Source organism: Ambystoma mexicanum, chromosome 1q, assembly GCF_040938575.1.
Source record: "Ambystoma mexicanum isolate Mex_15411 chromosome 1q, UKY_AmexF1_1, whole genome shotgun sequence".
In the NCBI taxonomy this organism is placed as follows: Eukaryota; Metazoa; Chordata; class Amphibia; order Caudata; family Ambystomatidae; genus Ambystoma; species Ambystoma mexicanum.
The window spans coordinates 218290348-218310796 of NC_090922.1; the positions used below are offsets into that span (position 1 = coordinate 218290348).

The following is a 20449-nucleotide window of genomic DNA, read 5'->3' on the forward strand; positions in this document are numbered from 1 at the left end:
GTTGGACTTTTTCTTCCCGGTGCGGGGCACTGAGGAGCACCGATTGCTGGCCCCCTGGGGGCTGTGGCGGGGCTCTCGGCTCCCTCAGGTGCGGCGCTGCTCCTGGGCCCCCTGCAGGGCTTGGGGTCACAGTTGAGCCGGATTGCCTCACTCGGTTCTTTGCTGGGCTCGGACTGCAGCGTGAGCATTGTGTCCCGTGTCCTGCACGGCCCGGGGGAAGGTAAGGAGAGAGGAGGACTGGGCTTGATGTTTTTCCCCCTCTACTCCTGTTTTGCCCATCTTGATTCGACAGGCCGTTTCCTCGTGCTCTGTGTACACATCTTTATTGGAAATAATGGCAAGCACTTGGCAGTATGGGCTCAGCCTTCCCTTTTGTTGTGAGGCCTCTCTGCTTCTTGTCATGGGGTGACAGTGGCAGAGAGTCTTTGAAAGTGCAGGGGCTCCGTTCTGTCGCAGGCATGTCACATACCACCCGCTCCTCAGACACACAGCCCAGGATGCACCGGATGTTAGCTGCATTCTCTGGGGGAAGGTAAGGAGAGGGGAGGACTGTGCTTGATATTTTCCCCTTACCTGCTGGCATGGCCATCTCGACTCCTACGACAGGCCGTTTCCTCGTGCTTTGTGTACACATCTTTATTGGAAATGATGGTAAACACTTGGCAGCATGGGCTAGCCTTCCTTTTGTTGTGAGGCCGCTCTGCTTCTTGTCATGGGGTGACAGTGGCATAGTCTTTGAAAGTGCGGGGGCTCTGTTCTGTCACAGGCATGTCACCCGCTCCTTAGACACACACACAGCCCAGGATGCACCGGATGTTGGCTGAAATCTTCGCGTGCAGCCTGTGAAAACGGCGCAGATTTAGACACGTCTGCAAGCAGCCGGAAGCGTACCGGCCTGGCATAGTCTACACTTCGGGTTCAAGTCTCAGCAGTGCTGACTCGGCCCTTCATCCTTCCTAGACCGATGCATTGAAACCATTTAGAGCATGGGGCTACCAGCTACTGGATACAGGGCTCAAGCCACCTCTCAGTCATGTGGCGAGTTAGTGGTGTGTTTGGGTCTGTGCTAGCTATGGACGCAGACTCCTTGTCCTGTCCTCTTCCTCTGAACTGCACGAGGGAAGGTCAAAGGAGATGATTTTCTTTTCCCTTGTCCGACATGGAATTATAGAAAATGCATCACGGAAGTAACAGGCATGCAGGTGGTTCCCAGTGTCTCTTCTTTTAGGGCCTAGGTCCTCCGGTGCCAACGTGTTGCTTTCACGCCTCCTCTCAGACTTGTGGGAAGTGATATGGCACATGGTGGCACATGACTGTGCTTAGAGGGGTTCTCAGAGCCCCTTGTGCCGGTGGATGTCACTTCAGTGGGTTTTTCCAGTATAGGCATACCCCAGGTAGGAGATTGCCTTTGATGTCTGCTATCCGGGATGGATTGCTTTGCCCCGCGTTGTGACAGTACTCTGCCCTTTTGACGCCAGCCTGGTGGCTACTCTGTCGGCTGAGGGGGCCATGGTCTGCTGGACCTCTGGGCTGTCCTGCATCTTCCTTTTGATAGGTCGGATCTTTTTGTGGGCTGACAAGCATGCGGTTATAGTGTGGCGCAGGGCTGCTTCAAAGTCCTGTGATTTCCTCTGGTGCAAGTACAGTGACTGGAGGTGGCTCCTCGTCTCCATCTTCTCGGTGGTGTATGGGACCGGTGGGATTTGGCTTCCTGGGTAATGGGCGCCTTCCGGAGGGGGGTATCAGTTGCCATTCCTGTCTAGGTTTGCATGGTTAGAACTCAGCTCACGGTTCAAGTAGTTGGCCATGGGATCCGTTCTCTACGAATGGTTGTTGTGGGTTACCGTCTTGCCCGTTCCTCTTCCTGTTCAGGGTCAAGTTTTCTACTTGCGAGTGTTCCTGGTCCCTATGCCTTCTAGGATGTGTCACCTGCTTATGGGTCTCAAGACCCTGCCCGGCTTGTCCGGACGGAACGCTTCAACGTGGGGGCTTTGCGGAACGTACTCTGGATGTTGTGCAGGGGGTGCGCTTACAGGCTGTTCTGGGCTGGGTTCTCAGTAGGCAGTATGTCTCGGCTCGCCGGTTACTGAAGTTACAGGGCACGTGGCGTCTTGCGTGTTTTCCAGTTCCTTGAGCCCGTCTTCAGTTACGTTCCCTGGTGTCTTATACGCTCTCCCACTGGCTCCCGACATCTTGGCTTTCGTAGTTTTGTTCCGACGCCAGCAGAATGGGTTGGGGGTGAGGAGATCTGGGGAGAGCCGGCGATCATCCAATTGGCAAGAGTTGTACCTTTATCCAAGCTCTGGTGTACTTCGAGGAGTTGCTGGACGGTCGGCGGTTTTGGTCCGATCGGACAATACGACAGGTCAACCGCAAAAGGGGTTCCAGCTGCTCCTTGAAGGCTCTGGCAGTGCTGATAGGCACCTGGGAGGAATCTCATCTGGTGTCTCTAGTGGGCTCACGTACCAGAGGGGTGGACAATGTTCAAGCGGATATTCTCAGACGCCGGTTTCACTCATCTGCGGAACTGGTCCCGTCGACCCAGGTCTTTGCAGTGACCTGTGTCCGATTCTGGTCCCCGGTTCTAGACCGGTTTGCATCCCCAGCCTCAGCAAAAGTTCCCCTCTTCTGCTCTCAGTTTCAGGCCAAGGGGAATGGGGGATGGACGCCCTCTCTGTACAGTGGCCTTGGGGTTTTCCTTTATGCCTTTCCGCCTATTCCCCTTCTGCCCCGGGTGGTTTGGCGCATCTGAGTGTCCAGGGTGACTGTTGTCAGCTCCGTTCTGGTCCCGCCGGAGTTGGCTCCCCTTTCTGTTGGAGCTTCGGTCCTAGGAACCTTGACTGGTTCCGAGGTGGCCATGTCCCCTTCAAGGGGATCTGCGGTTGGAAGTCCACCGGATGCAATGGGCAGTGTGGCTATTGCTCAGTCTAGTTTGATATCTCAGGGCTTCTCAGATCCTGTAGTTTAGTCCATAATGGATGCTCTTAGACCCTCCACTCTGACTCTGAAGGTGTTCGGCAGGCATTGGGGCCATTTCTGAGACTGGTATGGGCGGTCTGGGATCCCTCCCCTGCGTTCTGGCCTCTCTGCTATCCTTCGATTCCTCCAGGAGGGGTTTTGACAGGGGCCTGGCAGTTTTTTTCCAGGCTTCGCTCTCAGTGGGCCTCCATGAAATTCCTTTTGGGGGACTCTGATGGTCACTTGGATGGGGAGGTGTTGGTGGGGAAGTTGCTCCAGGGTTTTTCTTCTTCCCCCTCCTTGTGCTGATAAAGGGCTTCCCCCTTGGGATCTCCCTCTTGTTTTACGGTTCCTTCAAGGGCGTCCTTTTAAGCCCATTTCCGAGATGGATATCAAACATCTTACACTGAAATCTGCTTTTCTTATTGCCCTCGCTTCTGCCCATAGGCTTGGGGAAATTGGGGCTCTTTTATGTCACCCTCCTTTCCTGAGGGTGCTGCCAGACTCGGTGGTGTTGAGGTGTGGTTCGAAGTTCCTCCCTTAAATTGTATCTCGGTTTTCACACCTCTCAGGATCTGCTTCTCCCTGACTTCTTTCATGATCCGAGAATGCCTGAGGAGGTGGCTTGGCTTAACATTATGTCCAGCGGGACGTGTTGGAGTATTTGGCTAGGTTTGCTTTTTTCCAATCTGATAGTCTTCTGATTGCTTGTGGTCTCCGGCTGGGGCTGGGCATAACGCATCTGTGGTTTCCATTTTCCGGTGGTTCCGGGTTGTGATCTCCAGGGCCTATGTGGCTTCTGGCCTGCCTGTGCCTGCGCACGATCAGGGGCGGTCCGCCAGGGGTTTGGCGGCTTCCTGGGGCGATGCAAGGAGGGTTTTCCCTGCAAGAGATTTGTATGGCTGCCGCCTTGGCTGGTCTAGGCATTTTCATCAACCGCTATGGGTTGAGTTTCTCCCACTCGGGGGGTTGATTCCTTCGTGGTTGGAGTTTTGTCTGTGGGGATGTGAATTAAGAGTTATTGTGGGTGTGTGTTTTGCTGCACTGTTTTTGGCTCCGTGTCTCATTGGGACCTTTTCCCCGTTGCTAATTTGGTATACCTCATGAGGTAAGTACTGGGACGAGGAAGAGTGGAGGTAATGCTCTGATTACTTACTGCTAATCTTCGTTACTCCTAGACCTACTCTTCCTCGTCACAGTACTGACAACCCTCCTTACCCTCCCTGCGGGGAAGGTCCCATGCTCTGGCTTGGTAATATGAAACTGAGTGACGTGGATGTGGGGGGAGGAGTTATAGGGATTTAAAGAAATAGAAGAAGGTCCTGTGTCAGAGGCAGGTGCCTCATGAGGTAAGTACTGTGAGGAGGAAGAGTAGGATTAGGAGTAATGAAGATTACCGGTAAGTAATCAGAGCATTCACTCACTCATTTCATGAGAGGATCAGAAAAGGCTTTCCAGACATTTTATATTGCCTTGCACCTGTTCCAAATAGGCATAGGGAAAGGTTTTTTTCTCCCCTGTGCTTTGAAAAGTGACCCTCTTTTGAAAATCGGGATTTGCTTGAAAATGCACAGAATCCCCTTCCCACCCTCTGCCTTGCGCATTTGGTGGGACAATAGCACCTTCTATGTGCACAACTATGATGCACACATTTAAAGGTCCTTTGTGCACGGTTCACCAGCTTTATGGTGCAAGTTAAGTTAATGAGCATCCCATCAGTTGCACCAAACACGTTTTGAAAATCGTGTCACAATGGTTAATCACTACTGTTCATTTCTACCCTGTACATTCATTTCAGAGTATGTGGTTGGAAGTCATTGAGGCATTAGGAATGGGAAAGGACATCCGAGAAGGAAATGGTGCTTGTGGGTTTTACTGTTTATGCAGTCATTAAGCCCACATGTGCTCATGAGCAGGTATTGTGTTAATAATGTTAGCACCAACGCGGATACTTTGTCTGGAATCTTTAGCCCCAGAGTACCTATTGTGCATGCCGTGATTCAGGTATTCCGTCATATGTAACGGATTAGCAGGTATTGAATGAAACGTCATTAGTTCCAGAGCAGGTACTGGGGCTGGAATCAGTATCCAGATCCCGGACTGGGTCTGTAATATTTGCCCCACTGCAGGTATTGTCACATTTAGCGGATGAGCAGGGACGCTATGTATCGGAGGTCATCTCCAGAGCAGGGATTGTGTCTGCACTCTTTCGCTCCAGCCACAGGATGTAGTGGGCTTTAGCATTCGCGCTAGAGAAGGTAGTGTCTGCTAATTGTTTCTTTGTCTGCAGCCATTACACCTAGAACAGACACCTGCCTGCAGTTATCCACAGAAGGGTCATTAGACCGAGCGAAAGTACCGGATCTGCAGCAATTAGCTCTGGGCAATCATCACTTTCAAAGTAGGCACTGGAACTGGAGACAGTACACGTCTGCAATAATTAGCCGGTGCAGGTATATATATCACTTACAACAGACCACGGTCTGTGTAGTAACTGCACAGCAGTTACTGCGTCTGCGAGCACTCCAAAGCCTGAATTGTACCGTAAATGAACTTCTTAGCAGCTCTACCAACAACAGGCTGCCCTGTGTAATTTCGAAACCAGATGTTTATAAAATCACGTACTTCAAATGTTTTATTTCAACAATTGTTAAGTACAATACAACGAATTATAGCTTCAGCCCGTTACTTAAATGTGCATTTCCAGAGGTTGCAAAAGGGCTCCTCTGCACAATATGACAACAAAGTGGCGAGAACGACCTAAGTTAATGGATGGAATGCTAAAATAAATGCATACAAAATTCACTTAGAGCAGGGTCGCATAAACTCACCCGATGCTGCATGGAAAGTGAAAAGAAGCGGTTTGTGAAAGGAAGCCTTAGGTTGCTTTCATTGTCAATTGAAACACACATATAAAGTCCCTATGAAACCGATAGCATTGTGTGTTTGTGTAAAAGTTTGCCGACACTTTCTCAAATGCCTTTAATACGTTATGACGTTTTCACGTGTTTCTGAATCGTCCTGACTTTTTCACGTAGGACGGATATATCCTTAGGAAGATAATCACCGAGGAAGGAGCACGCCATGCCATGCATGGGTAGATCATGATTTTTTTTATTGTGTATTCCTAAGACGCTTATACATCTCGGAAGTGTTTCGAAGCGCCAGCTATATTTAGGTGCCGCTGGTGGGTTTGTTTTTCCTATTTTGCAGAGTGGCTCTGCTGGAGGCAGGTTGTCCCGACACAAGTCGGGACAACCTGCGTCCCGCACAGCCACTCTGCAAACTGCGGGTCAGAGTCCCTAATTTCTGGACAATCCCGCGAAATCCGGGACAGTTGGCCACCCTACTATCACTGGTGTTATATGATATCTGCATCCCCATGGAAGCATGAGGGAGGCAGTGTTCAGCAATCTTCCGGACCACGCCCACCCACAGATGGCTACAGCCATACAAGCAGCATAAAAATGAAAATAGCTTGATAGCCCGTCCTCCAACAGCTCTGACCCTGGGATTTGCCAGTGATAATCTTTGTAGCTCCACCCCTGCCCATTCCTGTCATCTGTTGGGGATGCAGAATAACATACAACACCGCCATTCGAAGGACTTAAATATGGGGACTGCATAGCTTACTTGTGGTCCTCACCCCTTTTAAAATGCATTCTATGCAGGGCTTTAAGTGGGCTGGGGCTGGGCCCCGGCAGGTTCGAAATCTCGTTTTGAGACGGGGCCCACTAATCTGCCCTGGCTACTACACGAAAAGGCTTTTTTTCTAAAGCCTGAATATTTTGCGCGTGTGCGAAAGCTTCAGGCTTCAGAAAAAAATGCCATAATGCTGGGGCCGCACCTGCAAGGCATCCCTTTAAGCAAGAGATGCCTGTGGGCCGGCGCCACCATTATGGAGAAAACGTGTGGCCGCTGGAAGCAGAGGTCTTGTTTTCTAAATCCTGAAGCTCCTGCGCATTCGCGGGAGTTTCTTTAGGAAAAAGGCCTCAGCCTCCCCCTTTCAGCCTTAATGGTGATGCTGCCCCTCCCCAGCTGGCGAGGGGTAGCGCCACCATTAAGGCTGAATAGGCGAGGTGCGGTCCCCTGCCGGGAAAGCCTTTAGAAAATAAAGGCAGAGATCAGCACCCTCTCCGCCAGGAGGAGAGGGTGCTGATCTCTACAAAAGGCTGCCTGGCAGGCGTGCCAGTAGCTCATTGATGATGAGGAAGATACAATTACAACAATTCTTCAAAGACAAAGCTAATACACAAAGTGACACCACAGGCCTCAGACCGCCATCACAATTCTATGTACCCTCATGTGCCTACACGGCCGAATCCATCACATTTGAACAGGCTTTGATGAAACAATTGATAGAAATAGAAGTGAATATCCCGTTTGTGCACAACAATTGCACAAAAGACCAACTGAAAGCACTCACATCTTTGGTGAAGAATGAAAACATAACAATCAAACCGGCGGACAAGGGAGGTGCGATCGTTATCCAAAATACTGAAGATTACATCAAGATGGTTGAAGTATTAATAAACGATAGCACCAGCTACCATCTCCTCCGGAACAACCCAACAGTCTCTATACAGGCCCTAATAGCAACCCTGATAGAAGAAGGTGAAGCAGAAGGCTATGTGAGCCCGAGGGAAGCAGCTTTTCTCACACCCAAACATCCGAGAATGCCAGCCCTATATGCTCTACCCAAAATACATAAAGGAATCCTTACTACGCCTGGTCGCCCTATTGTTTCAGGAATACAATCTATCCTAGAAACTCTCAGCCAATATGTAGACTTCTTTATCAAAGATGAGATCCCCAAAATGAAATCGTATGTGAAGGACTCAACAGCCATGCTCATTCTCCTCGACTCCCTACCTTTCAACCCTGAACAAGATGGCTTATGACTATCGACATAGAATCACTCTATACCAGAATTCCCCAGCAAGAAACCCTTGAAATGCTAAAAGACCTGTTAGATTCAGGAATTGACCTCCATGGAGTACCATCAAATTTCATCCTATCCTTGGCTGAGATAGCATTAACAAAGAATTTGTTTCTGTTTAATGACCCATTTTTCCAACAAATCTCAGGTACTGCCATGGGTGCGACTTTCGCACCCAGTTTGGCAAACCTATATGTCAACGCTTTCGAAATCCAACACATCTATCCAGCTACCAATCCGTTTCAATCCAAATTGCTAACCTGGTGTCGTTATATCGACAACATTTTTTTCACCTTCAGGGGCATTGAAGAAGAGGTCGATGAATTCCATGATTGGCTCAACAGACAGAGCATTCACCTTCGGTTCATGATGGAGAAAGATAGGGAAGTTAACCATTTCTTGGATCTATCCATTGCAGCCTCAGAAGGAGGACTTATCTCAAAAGTATACCAAAAAGATACTGACAAAAATGCCCTTCTGACATATTCTAGCTACCACCCTCAATCCTTGAAAGACAACCTCCCGTTTGGCCAATTTTTGCACTATAGACGCCTTTGCAGCAGAACGGATGAATACACCAATCAGGCCAAAACTCTAAAAAACCAACTTGCACAACGTGGTTATCCGTAGAAAATCATATATGACACCTACAAGAGGCTAAGCATATACCTCGCTCAGGCACACTTGACCAACATCAGAAGACAAAACTATAACAGCAGTATTCAGTTACTCACAAGTATTCAACAAACTAAAGAAAGGGATCAAATCCATATGGTCGATTCTGAATATAGGGACATCAAACATTGCACCCCCGCGTTTTACGCTCAAAAGAAGACGCAATTTGAGAGACACCCTTTTCAATACAATACGCCCAGTAGACACCACAACACGAGTCACGCAGAATGTTTTATGGAATCAAGCCCATCCCATAGGACACAGCCCATGTGGGCAGTGCTCAATGTGCACTCAAACTGCTCGCAGCATCACCATCGACATTGGTTGGACCAATCATGGGTTCAAAAAATCTTTACCAATTGTAATACAAGAGAGGTAGTGTATATGATTACATGCCCATGCAACCTAAGATATATCGGAATGACAGCCCGTGAAGTAAAAAAGCGCATGATTGAACACAGATCATGCATCAGAACCAAGAAAATAACAGCACCAATGGTCCCTCACTTTTTGGCAGAAGGCCATACTGTCACGATTGTCGGTTATGTCTTCTTCTTCTGATGAGATGACAAGTTCTCCCCCTTCCCCCAACTCCTCACCTTCCTCTTTCTGCTTAATCCTTCCGTCCTTATGTCGTGGAGGCTTCTCTTTTTTCTTGTGAAGATAAGGACGCCCTCGATAGGATGCCACCGTGCCACTAAGATAGGGGCAACGGGGGTTATCCTACCGAGAACGCCTCACAGGGGGAAAAAAGCCGGAAGGCACAAAAAACCCCTGAACGTAGTATTGCAAGTGGAGGATCCCAGAAGATGAGTTAGCTGAAGAGAGTGCAATCCGATGAGCAGGCACCGAATCTGGAATGAGGTAGATCCAACGGACTCAGGGGATAATCACAGGCAGTCCAGTAGGCAGGCAAAAGGTCTGGCAACAGGTGAGTTCAATGGGATACTAAGGATAATCACAGGCCGTTCGGTAGGCAGGCAAAAGGTCTGGCAACAGGTGAGTTCAATGGGATACTAAGGATAATCACAGGCAGTCCGGTAGGCAGGCAAAAGGTCTGGCAACAGGTGAGTTCAATTTGAGAAAAGAGGAAAAATTAGCAAGGAGAAAAGGAAGGAAAAGGAAAATAAGGAGAAAAAAGGCTAGACAAGGACGAGACCACGCACTGGGCAGGGTGGAAAACAGCTGAGTGGGAAACAGCGAAACTAAATGCAGAAAGTCAAGAATATCACCGGGAGATGGAGCGGAAGCAACACAGGAGGAAACCCGGAAACGTTGCAACGCGTATGCGACCCGGAAGTGACGATATTTATACTTCCGGGTCACGGACGCGTACAATGACTAGAGCGGTAAACGGAAGACGAGGAGCGGAATGCTACGGCGGACAGAACCGCCAGCGATTCCACTTCCGCCAACCCTGCCGCGGCATGACAGTATGCCCCCTCCTATGGAGACCTCCCCCCGGTTTCCCCGGATGAGAGCGAAAGAACTTGCGGACCAACAGTGGGGCATGTACCTGAGAGGCTGGTTCCCAAGAGTTTTCCGACCAGTGATACCCCTTCCACCGTATAAGGAATTCCAACCTTCCCCGGCGATACCGGGAGTCACAGATTTGGGCTACCTCAAATTCCTCCTGGGTCGAAGTAGCAGGCAAGGGGGTCTTCTTCTTTTTGCGAGACCAGATGTCTGCAAGAAAAGGTTTGAGTTGTGAGGCATGAAACACCGGGTGGACTCTTTGAAGGCTTTTGGGTAATTTTAGCCGAAAGGCCACCGGGTTGATGACTTGTGTGACTTCGTATGGGGCCAGAAATTTAGGGGAGAGTTTGGAAGGGTGTGCCCATCTTGGTAGATACCTTGTGGACAACATGACCTGAGATCCTACCCCCCAGTCAGGCACCGCTTTTCGATGTTTGTCGGCCTGGTCCTTATATCTCGTTTGAGCCTTGCTAAGATTGTGTTTAGCCTGTAGGTGGACGTCTCTCAACAAGGCGAGAGTGGAGTCAACTGTGGGTAAAGAGGTAGAGACATTAGAGACCGGTAGTATAGCCCGGGGATGGTAGCCATAGTTACAGAAAAAAGGGGTGAAACCGAGAGTAGATTGGAAAGAGTTATTGTAGGAGAACTCAGCCAGGGGTAGTAGAGAAACCCAGTTGTCCTGTTGAAGGTTCACATAACATCGTAGGTACTGTTCTAGTGTGGCATTTAAACGTTACGTCTGTCCGTTTGACTGAGGGTGGTAACCTGATGTTAGAGCTCTCTCTATACTCAAACGGTTGCAGAGATGTTTCCAGAAACGAGAAGTGTACTGGCTACCTCGATCTGAGATGATCTTCTTTGGTATTCCATGGAGACGAAAGACATCTTTGATGAGTGTCTCGGCCATGGCTGCTGCTGTTGGTACCCCTGGTAATGGGGAGAAGTGAGCCATCTTTGTGAAGTAATCGATCACCACCATGATGCATGTGCTCCCTTCAGAAGGAGGTAAGTCCACGATGAATTCAGTAGATACCACTTCCCAAGGACCGTCGGGAACAGGATTAGGCCTCAAAAGGCCCAAAGGTCTTAGACGAGAACTCTTGCTGCGAAGACAGGTCACACAGGATTGTACGTAACTGGCCACGTCATGGCGCATCACTGGCCAATAAAAGTGCCTCTGTAGAAATTCCAATGTGCCCTTAACACCTCGATGACCCGCCAACTTGGAGTCGTGACACCATTTTAACGCCAATCTCCGAAATTCTGAAGTGGGTAAATACAATTTTCCTTTCACAAAGTAGAGTCCTTCCTTGACTTCATAGACGGGGTCTTGTGGGTGACACTCCGACTCAAAACCCCCCTTTGAAGCTTCTTTCACTTGTCTCAAGAAAGCAGACAGAACACCTATTCTCCTCGTCAAGGGGAACATAAGATCCGGCGTCCTGTCGGATTCGGTCACATAGTCTCCTCTGCGAGACAAAGTATCCGCGACTATATTCTGTGGCCCTGGGATGTAGGTAATGTTGAAATCGAACTGGGCAAAGAAGTGAGCCCAGCGGGCCTGTCTTGTGTTGTAGCACTCGAACTGTCGCAGAACTTGTAGATTTCTGTGATCTGTTCTGATGGAGAATGGGTGTTTACCTCCTTGTAGGAGATGACGCCACTCTAAACAGGCTGACTTCATGGCCAATAATTCACGCTCTATGACTGAGTAGTTCCTTTGGCTGTCATTTAGTGTCTTGGAAAAATAGGAGACTGGATGTTCCTCACCTAGGTGTTCCTGCAAAAGGACTGCCCCCATAGCTGATGAAGATGCATCTGTCTCGACGATGAAAGGCCGGTCTTGATCTGGCTGCTGAAGAATGGGGGCGGTACAGAAGGCTTCCTTGAGACTGTGGAAGCAATCCTCAGCTTCGCTGGACCAAAAGAATGGTTTGGAGCTCTTCTTAAGTAGCGTGGGGATGGGTACCATCCGGTGGGAAAAGTTGGATATAAATTTCCGGTAAAAGTTTGCCAGACCTAAAAACCTTTGTACCTCCTTGATGGATTTAGGTGAAGGCCATTCCAAAATGGCAGAAACTTTGCGGGGATCCATGGCGACACCCTGACTTGATAATATGAAACCCAAATATGGGATAGATGTTGCAGAAAAAACACACTTGTCTATCTTGACTGAGAGGTGATTTTCTCTTAGTCTCTGGAAGACCTCTTTGACATGGACAACATGTTCCTCCGGAGTTCTTGAATAAACCAGTATGTCATCGAGATAGACAATCGTGGTCTGACACAGCAGGTCCGAAAAAAGCCGGTCCATAAAGCGCTGGAACACAGATGGGGCATTCACAAGCCCAAAGGGCATCACTTGGTATTCGTACAACCCATAAGGGGTCCTAAACGCGGTTTTCCATTCATCCCCTTGGTGGATCCGGAGGAGATGGTATGCATTCCGAAGGTCCAATTTTGTGAAGATTGTGGCGCCATGAACAGCTTGAATAATTTCGGTGATAAGAGGCATGGGATATCTGTCCTTTATGGTCACCTTGTTTAGACCCCTGTAGTCAATACAGGGTCTCAGTTCTTGTGTGTCCTTCTTCGGGATGAAAAACAGTGATGCTCCAGCTGGTGACTTTGAAGGTCTTATAAGTCCGTTGGCCAGGTTGTTATCCAAATATACCCGGAGGAAGTGTTTTTCTCTGAGGGATAAAGGGAACATCCTACCAAACGGTACCAGTGCATCAAGAACAAGATCCAGACAACAGTCTTCTGGTCTGTGTGGAGGAAGATCAATAGGCGTCTTTTCTGTTACTACCTCTGTATAATCTTGTAGATGGCGTGGAAGACAATGGATGAGTCTGGAGTCGTAAACATTGGTAGTTTGTACTGTCTCAAACTTTGGTTCAGGCAGACATTCAGATCTACAAAAGGTGGACTGAAAACAGAGTACGTTCTTTGCCCAATCAATGTGAGGGTTGTGCTTTCGTAGCCAGCTTATCCCTAGTATGATAGGAAAGTGGGCTGCTCGGATTATGTCAAACGAGATCCTTTCGGTATGTTGCTGGATACATAGTTGTAATTCCTCAGTGGTATGCGTGATCATGCCGGAAATCAAAGGTTCCCCATCCACTCCTTCGACTTTCTGATCCTCCTGTTTGGCCAGACGAGTTATACCTTTTTGCTTAGCCCACAAGGTATCTATGAAGTTGCCGGCAGCACCACAGTCTAGTAAAGCCTGAGTTGGGACTTCGGTCCTGCCTACAGTAAGGGTGACTGACAGAACCATCAACCTTGAATCCTCTAGTAAACCAGAAGAGGCTATTGACAAAGTTGCATAAGGACTAGGAATGGCCCCTCGGGAGTGCGTCCCCATACTCACCGAGGGCGCTCGTTTCCCGAACGCCTCGGAGGAACGTTAGGACAGTTCCGTAACAGATGGTCAGAGGCTCCACAATACATGCACATGTTGCCATCCCGTCGTCTCTTCCGTTCTTCCGGGGTGAGTGGTGCACGAGCAGTACCGATTTGCATCGGTTCTTCTTTGCCTTGGCGTGAAGGTGGTTGAGAAGATGGTATCTGGGCTTCTAAGGGAGGGAGACTGTAGAGTTTGTTCTTCTTTCTTTCTGACCGTCGTTCCGAGAGTCGGAAATCGACCCGAAGAGCGGCCGTGATGAGATCTGAAAAGGAGGATGGACGGTCGATACGAGCTAGTTCGTCCTTGAGTTCCTCTCTCAACCCTCGACGGAAGATGGTATATTGGGCTTGTTCCTGCCAGCCAGCTTCGGCGGCTATCTGTTTGAACGTAGTGATATAGGAGAGAAGATCTGTGTTTCCCTGGCGGATATCCAAGAGGTCCTCCGAGGCCATAAAAGCACTTTCTGTGCGTAGAAATGTTTGCTGTAGCAGGGTCTTGAAATCATTGTAGTTCTGTAGCACAGGATCTGACTGATTAACCAAAGGGGTGGCCCACGCCAGGGCATTACCCGTCATATGGGTAATCATGAATCCTACTTTGGTATGATCTGATGTGAAGGTCTGCGGACGGAAGGAAAAGTGAAGATTGCAGGCATCTAAGAACTCCTTGACTCGTTTCGGTGATCCATCAAACTTGCCTGAAACCAAAGGGTATGAAGGTAGGTCTGCAGAGGGTCGCTCCCGTTCATTCATTCTTAGTTGTAATGCTGCGTTGGTTGTCTTAAGATTCTGGACCTCCATATTAAGGTTTTGGACTGCGGCTACTAGTTCCTGAACTTGTTGGGGGGTAGCCATCTCGGTTTCTTGTAGGCGTTGCAAACTGTCACGATTGTCGGTTATGTCTTCTTCTTCTGATGAGATGACAAGTTCTCCCCCTTCCCCCAACTCCTCACCTTCCTCTTTCTGCTTAATCCTTCCGTCCTTATGTCGTGGAGGCTTCTCTTTTTTCTTGTGAAGATAAGGACGCCCTCGATAGGATGCCACCGTGCCACTAAGATAGGGGCAACGGGGGTTATCCTACCGAGAACGCCTCACAGGGGGGAAAAAAGCCAGAAGGCACAAAAAACCCCTGAACGTAGTATTGCAAGTGGAGGATCCCAGAAGATGAGTTAGCTGAAGAGAGTGCAATCCGATGAGCAGGCACCGAATCTGGAATGAGGTAGATCCAACGGACTCAGGGGATAATCACAGGCAGTCCAGTAGGCAGGCAAAAGGTCTGGCAACAGGTGAGTTCAATGGGATACTAAGGATAATCACAGGCAGTTCGGTAGGCAGGCAAAAGGTCTGGCAACAGGTGAGTTCAATGGGATACTAAGGATAATCACAGGCAGTCCGGTAGGCAGGCAAAAGGTCTGGCAACAGGTGAGTTCAATTTGAGAAAAGGGGAAAAATTAGCAAGGAGAAAAGGAAGGAAAAGGAAAATAAGGAGAAAAAAGGCTAGACAAGGACGAGACCACGCACTGGGCAGGGTGGAAAACAGCTGAGTGGGAAACAGCGAAACTAAATGCAGAAAGTCAAGAATATCACCGGGAGATGGAGCGGCAGCAACACAGGAGGAAACCCGGAAACGTTGCAACGCGTATGCGACCCGGAAGTGAGGATATTTATACTTCCGGGTCACGGACGCGTACAATGACTAGAGCGGTAAACGGAAGACGAGGAGCGGAATGCTACGGCGGACAGAACCGCCAGCGATTCCACTTCCGCCAACCCTGCCGCGGCATGACACATACAGCCGAGTCCTTCAAATGGACTATCCTTGAAAAAATCAATCGCCCAAAGAGGGGAGGTAACTACCATGCCATGTTATTCACACAGGAACAGAAGTGGATTTTTCGCTTGAATACATGCAACCGAGGCCTCAATGAAGCAATGCAGTGGCAAGAGCTTGCAGTACTACAGCACAGAACCACTTGGGCTAGCATTCATTATACCAACAGAAGATCTTGTTGATGCCCACTGGATGTGCATTTAAGTGATAATATAGCATGTGCTTGGAGTCCTGTAGCACTATACCTCTTGATGGAAGACTTTTCGATGCTAACTATATGTGCATTGAAACAACAAAATGGCAAGAGGTTGCAGCCCTGTGTCACCAAACCACTTGGTGCCGTACAAACTGCTCTGACTGTGGACCTTCTTCTATTCTGTGTTTATGTGCTTTTTTTGATGCTAACGATATGTGCATTGAAACAACGAAATGGCACAACCTTGCAGCCCTGCGACACCAAACCACCGGGTGCCGCACACACAGCTTGAAACTGTGGAACTTTTGTGATGTTGTATTTAAGTGTACTTATTTGAGAATGCTATACTTTGGATATGTTAAGTTGTCTCCAGATGTAGCATCGCTAAAAGTAGCCATTTTCGATTGGACTTCTGGTTCTTGGCACATTCTAATGGGCATACCTAACATTACTGCAGGACACACGTACATCTACTTTTTTCAGATAAGTTATCGGTTTGGGTCCACTATAGTGTCCTTGTCTACATAGATTTTAGATCCGCACAACTGCGGACCGATAAGCAGTGATTAAGACACCCACCAGTCCACTGGCGCCAGCACCATCCCTGCTTCCCCCTTCCCCATGTCCCCGCGCACTCCCGCCCTGGATCCCTCCACTTACACAAGCACGGGTTCCCCCGGTTTGCCTGCCAGCACTAGTCACGTACGACATCCGCCCCTCACCGGGGTCACGCCCCCAGAAGCCCAGCCCGTTCAAACACACCCACGACTACATCCACTACCACAGGTTGCAGTCGGCGATGACGCGCCTGTACACATACCCCCAAGCCCGGAGATCCTATTGGACCGCGCCGGACGCTCAGTCACGCCTCCTCTAGCCGCATCACATACGGAAGCAACTCATATTGCTTCTGGCTTCCCTTGCGTTCGGCAGCTGATGCATCACTCCACAGCCTGCGCCGCCCTGCCGTGCAAAGTTTCTCCCTCTATCCCAGCACCAGCAGAGTCATCCCACCCGGACTGTTCAGCAGCTTTAATTCAACATGTGTTTCTCCATTGGTTTGCAGAAACAACACAGCGGCACTTCTCTGTGTTCCAGAGGCCTCTCCACGGCTTCTGCAGCCCGCAGTTTTGAAACACATCAGGTAGGAGCCCTTCGCTTCACCGGCCCATCACTGGTCCGTTCTTAGTCCTATCACGTGTACCCTTCACCTCCACCCCTTGATCCTTGCATCAAGAATTCCCACCCCCTCCCCCCCTCACTTGGAGGTGCCACTCTCCCCTTGTTCTCTGTCCCTTCCCGCCACGTTCCACCAGCTGCATCACCAGCCATCCCTTCCCTTCACGTCCCACACCCCGGTGTTTATCAGGGGACAGGGTTCTAGTGGTTTGTTATCAGAGCCATAAACAAGTGGCTATGCTCCTTAAATCAAAGAGCACACACATCTAGCAAATTAGCCATTTAGACATGATTGTATATGTTCTGCAATGGTTTATTGTGCAACACTGCAAATAGAGGGTTCTCATTTCCTCTTTTGCAATGTTTCATTATGTTTCCTAATACAGGACCCTGTGTAGCCTGTTCAGGCTGTGCACGCTGCCCTACTCCTGAGGATAGCGAGTGACTGCACCACCATGTGAAGAAATCTATTGTCCTGAAGAAGATTGTTTTTAACTGTAGACAACCATCGAAACCGGTCGACCCGACTTGTTGTGGCCCTTCCACAACATCGTACGATATCTCCACAAGAAGGAGGGATATCTAGACACTAAAGACCACGGCCCAGCAGCCAAGAGAGTCTCTAGCACTCTAAGTGCGGACAAAGAGATCTTGTTTCCTTTGAACAACTTAATTGTGTGACTACTTCGATCACCCTTTTTTAGTTTACGTTTTTTAACCGAGACAATCACCCACATGAAAAGGATTTCAAGACATTTGGGTCAATAAAGGAAGTAGATGTAAATACCAATGCTCCTACACCATTCATGTCAGTCACAAGGCACTTGAGTCACTACAACGAGAGAGAATTGTTTCCCCTCGCTAGGCAACCTATGACCTGATGGGTGGTTGCCCTTTGGCAGAACATTTTCCGATCTAGCGTCCCTCCTGGACTTTTTGAAATTTGATCATCTATTTAGGGCAATTCAACCTAATCAAATCCTTGTTTCTCCATTTAACCATCCTCTGTGTACCACTATACCACTACGGTTATGGATGACAACAACTTTCCTCTTTTCTCAAAGAGGTCTCAATTTGCTCTGTTGTTTATTTCTGTCGCAAAATATACGACAACAACATGTGAAGAAAAATGTCCAAACTAATGAAGTGAAAATTGTTGATAATGGTGATCAACCTTAGCAGGAAAGCAATGATGGTATAACAATGAATACTAACAATGTCATTAATTACACTGTAAAGATTTGCGAGTATAATGATGACATAGTAGTACCTGAAACACAACCTCAAAGAGTAGATTATTCTGGTAAGGACAAAGGCTTGTGTAACACAACTAATTTATCAGTTTCTCAGATACTAGGGGATAGAAATAAAAATAATGCAATGAATTCCTCGATTTCTACCAAGGAATCTTATGTACGACCGACCCCTTCATTTAGTTTCAGAAACCCGAATATGACGGCACAAGATTCTACTCTTTTTGCAATGAATACAAGCTCAATTGGATTAACAAATCTATATGAACAAATCAAATTAAAGGTTAAAAACAATGCCAAATTGCATGCTACACATAGCAAAGACTTCCAACAAGTTCTTGCAGAGCTTAATCAAGTAAATCTAAATATGCAAGAACTAAAATCACAACTAAAGGTAACGGAATTAACACAAGAAAGAATTCTGATAATATTGGAAAACAAATGGAAGAGCGGGTCGGTATTGAATTTGAAATTGAAGAACATAATCAACCATTTGTGCAGCAAAAGAGCCTATCTGCCCCAACTATAATACCTTATGTAGAAACTGCACTAATTGATTTCAGCAGAACTGAACAGGATGACAACATAACTCAAATAAAAGTGGAGAATGAGATACTTAACCAGTGTTTAATAGAAGTAGAACAAGCTGAAAAACCAAATGAAGTATATGACATATTTCAACCGCAAGGAAAAAAACAAATGGCCAGAAAGAAAAATAATGGGAAAAAGAATAGAAAGACAAAACAACAAAGCAAACTAAAAGACAACAAACAAATAGTAGGTAAAAAGAAATTAATACAAGCTTTGACCCTCCCATCTAATGTAAAGGACAAGAAAATTGAAAAACAACCCAAAAAGGCAAATAAACAAAAAATGGCTGGAAAATCAAAAACAACGGAAGGAGAAATAATTGATCACGCTAACGATGTTAGAACAACTGAAACTGAAAATCCCACTGATCATGAAGTGGAGAATTGTGATATGGAGCTATTAAATTTGAGCAGCTGTCACCAGAATCAGTGATATCCTCGTCAGAAAAAGTAGACTCCGAAGCTCCTCACCTTCGTCCTCCTTCCTGGAACCCTTCCTCTCCTTTTTTCTGGTACTCTCCTTTTTTTTGTGGAGATAAAGACCACGGAAGGAAGCCACCATGCCACCAGATGAGGTGACCCAAGACCCCCCCCCGGGAGCGCCAAGAGGGGAAAAAGCCTGAAGGCACAAAAAACCCCTGAGAGACCTTGTTGTCAGCTGGAGAGATGCGCAGGCGAAACACTCTTGAGACAAATGCAAGGCAAGGTGAATCAATCCAAGGAGATATGGCGGATAAGATCCTGGAGGAGCGAAGTCAGAGAGGCAACTAAGACCCAGTACACGGGGTAACAGGCAACCAGCAAGTGGAACGTGCATAATAGCAATCCAATAGGCAGGCCGGGATCTGGTACACGTGTGAGCAGTAGAAGAGAAAAGAAAACCCACGAGAAGCAGGAAGCAGATTCGAACGTGGGCAAGTCAGAAAAAGGAAGAGGACAGGGAGAAAAGACAGGAAGAGTGGTAAGGCAAGAAGAAAGGAAAGGAAAAGAGGTCCAATAAAGGAAAGCAAGTGAAGATGAACCAAACAAAGCAGGAACAAAAGATAAAGCACTGAAGACAAAGTCGGCGGGCAGGAAGGGAACAATGAACACAGGGAGCAATAGCAACAAGCGGAGAACCGGAAGCGTTGCGACGCACCCGCAACCCGGAAGAGGTGGAATAAATAATCTGGGCCGCGCTTACGTGCAACAACTAGACCGGTGAAAGAAAGATTCTGACGGGTAGGCAGTCTCGGCGCGACGGGAAGACAATCATCTCCCGCACCGCCAGCAGCTCGACAAGCGCCACCCGCCTCGCGGCATGACACTATGCCCCCTCCTAAAATTCCCTCCCCCCGGTTTACCCGGATGGAGATAATGAAACTTGTGCAATAGAAAGGGGGCTGAAATATGCGAGATGGGTTCCCAGGAGTTCTCAGAAGAGGGGTAACCTTTGCACCGTACCAAATATTCCAATTTACCTCTACAATACCTAGAGTCGCAGATTTGAGCTACTTCATATTCAGCCTGAGTGGACGCCTGTGATAAAGCGACTCTCCCAGACCGACGTGACAAGGCGTCTTCATGGAAAGTCTTCAATTGTGAGGCATGAAAGACAGGATGAACCCTGCTAAGGCAATTTGGAAATCGTAAACGAAAGGCCACAGGGTTGATCTTCTGGGTGATCCTATAGAGCCCTAGAAACTTAGGGGACAGCTTGGAGGGGTGAGCCCATCGAGGTAAATATCTGGTGGAAAGCATTACTCTTGAACCCACTTCCCACCCGGGGACTGGTTGACAGTGTTTATTAGCCTGAATCTTGTAACGCTTTTGAGCTGCCCTAAGACCTTCCCCAGTCTTCTTGTGTAGCTCTCTGAGGAGGGAAATTGAGGAATCTTTAGAGGGCAGGTTAGTGGTAAGATCTTAGACAGGTAAGATAGTTCGAGGATGGTAACCATAGGTGCA

The 20449-nt window shown here is 48.2% G+C and overlaps 1 protein-coding gene across 1 annotated transcript in view; it reads right to left on the reverse strand.

Moving 5' to 3' along the window:
* LOC138526770 (uncharacterized) overlaps positions 1 to 5878 on the reverse strand; it is a 186995-nt gene extending 181117 nt beyond the window's left edge. Inside the window, exon 1 of the mRNA XM_069637455.1 lies at positions 5790 to 5878. The gene's annotated coding sequence lies outside the window, so the exon portion shown is untranslated. The remainder of the gene's footprint in view (positions 1 to 5789) is intronic.
* Between the last annotated feature and the right edge of the window lie 14571 nt (positions 5879 to 20449).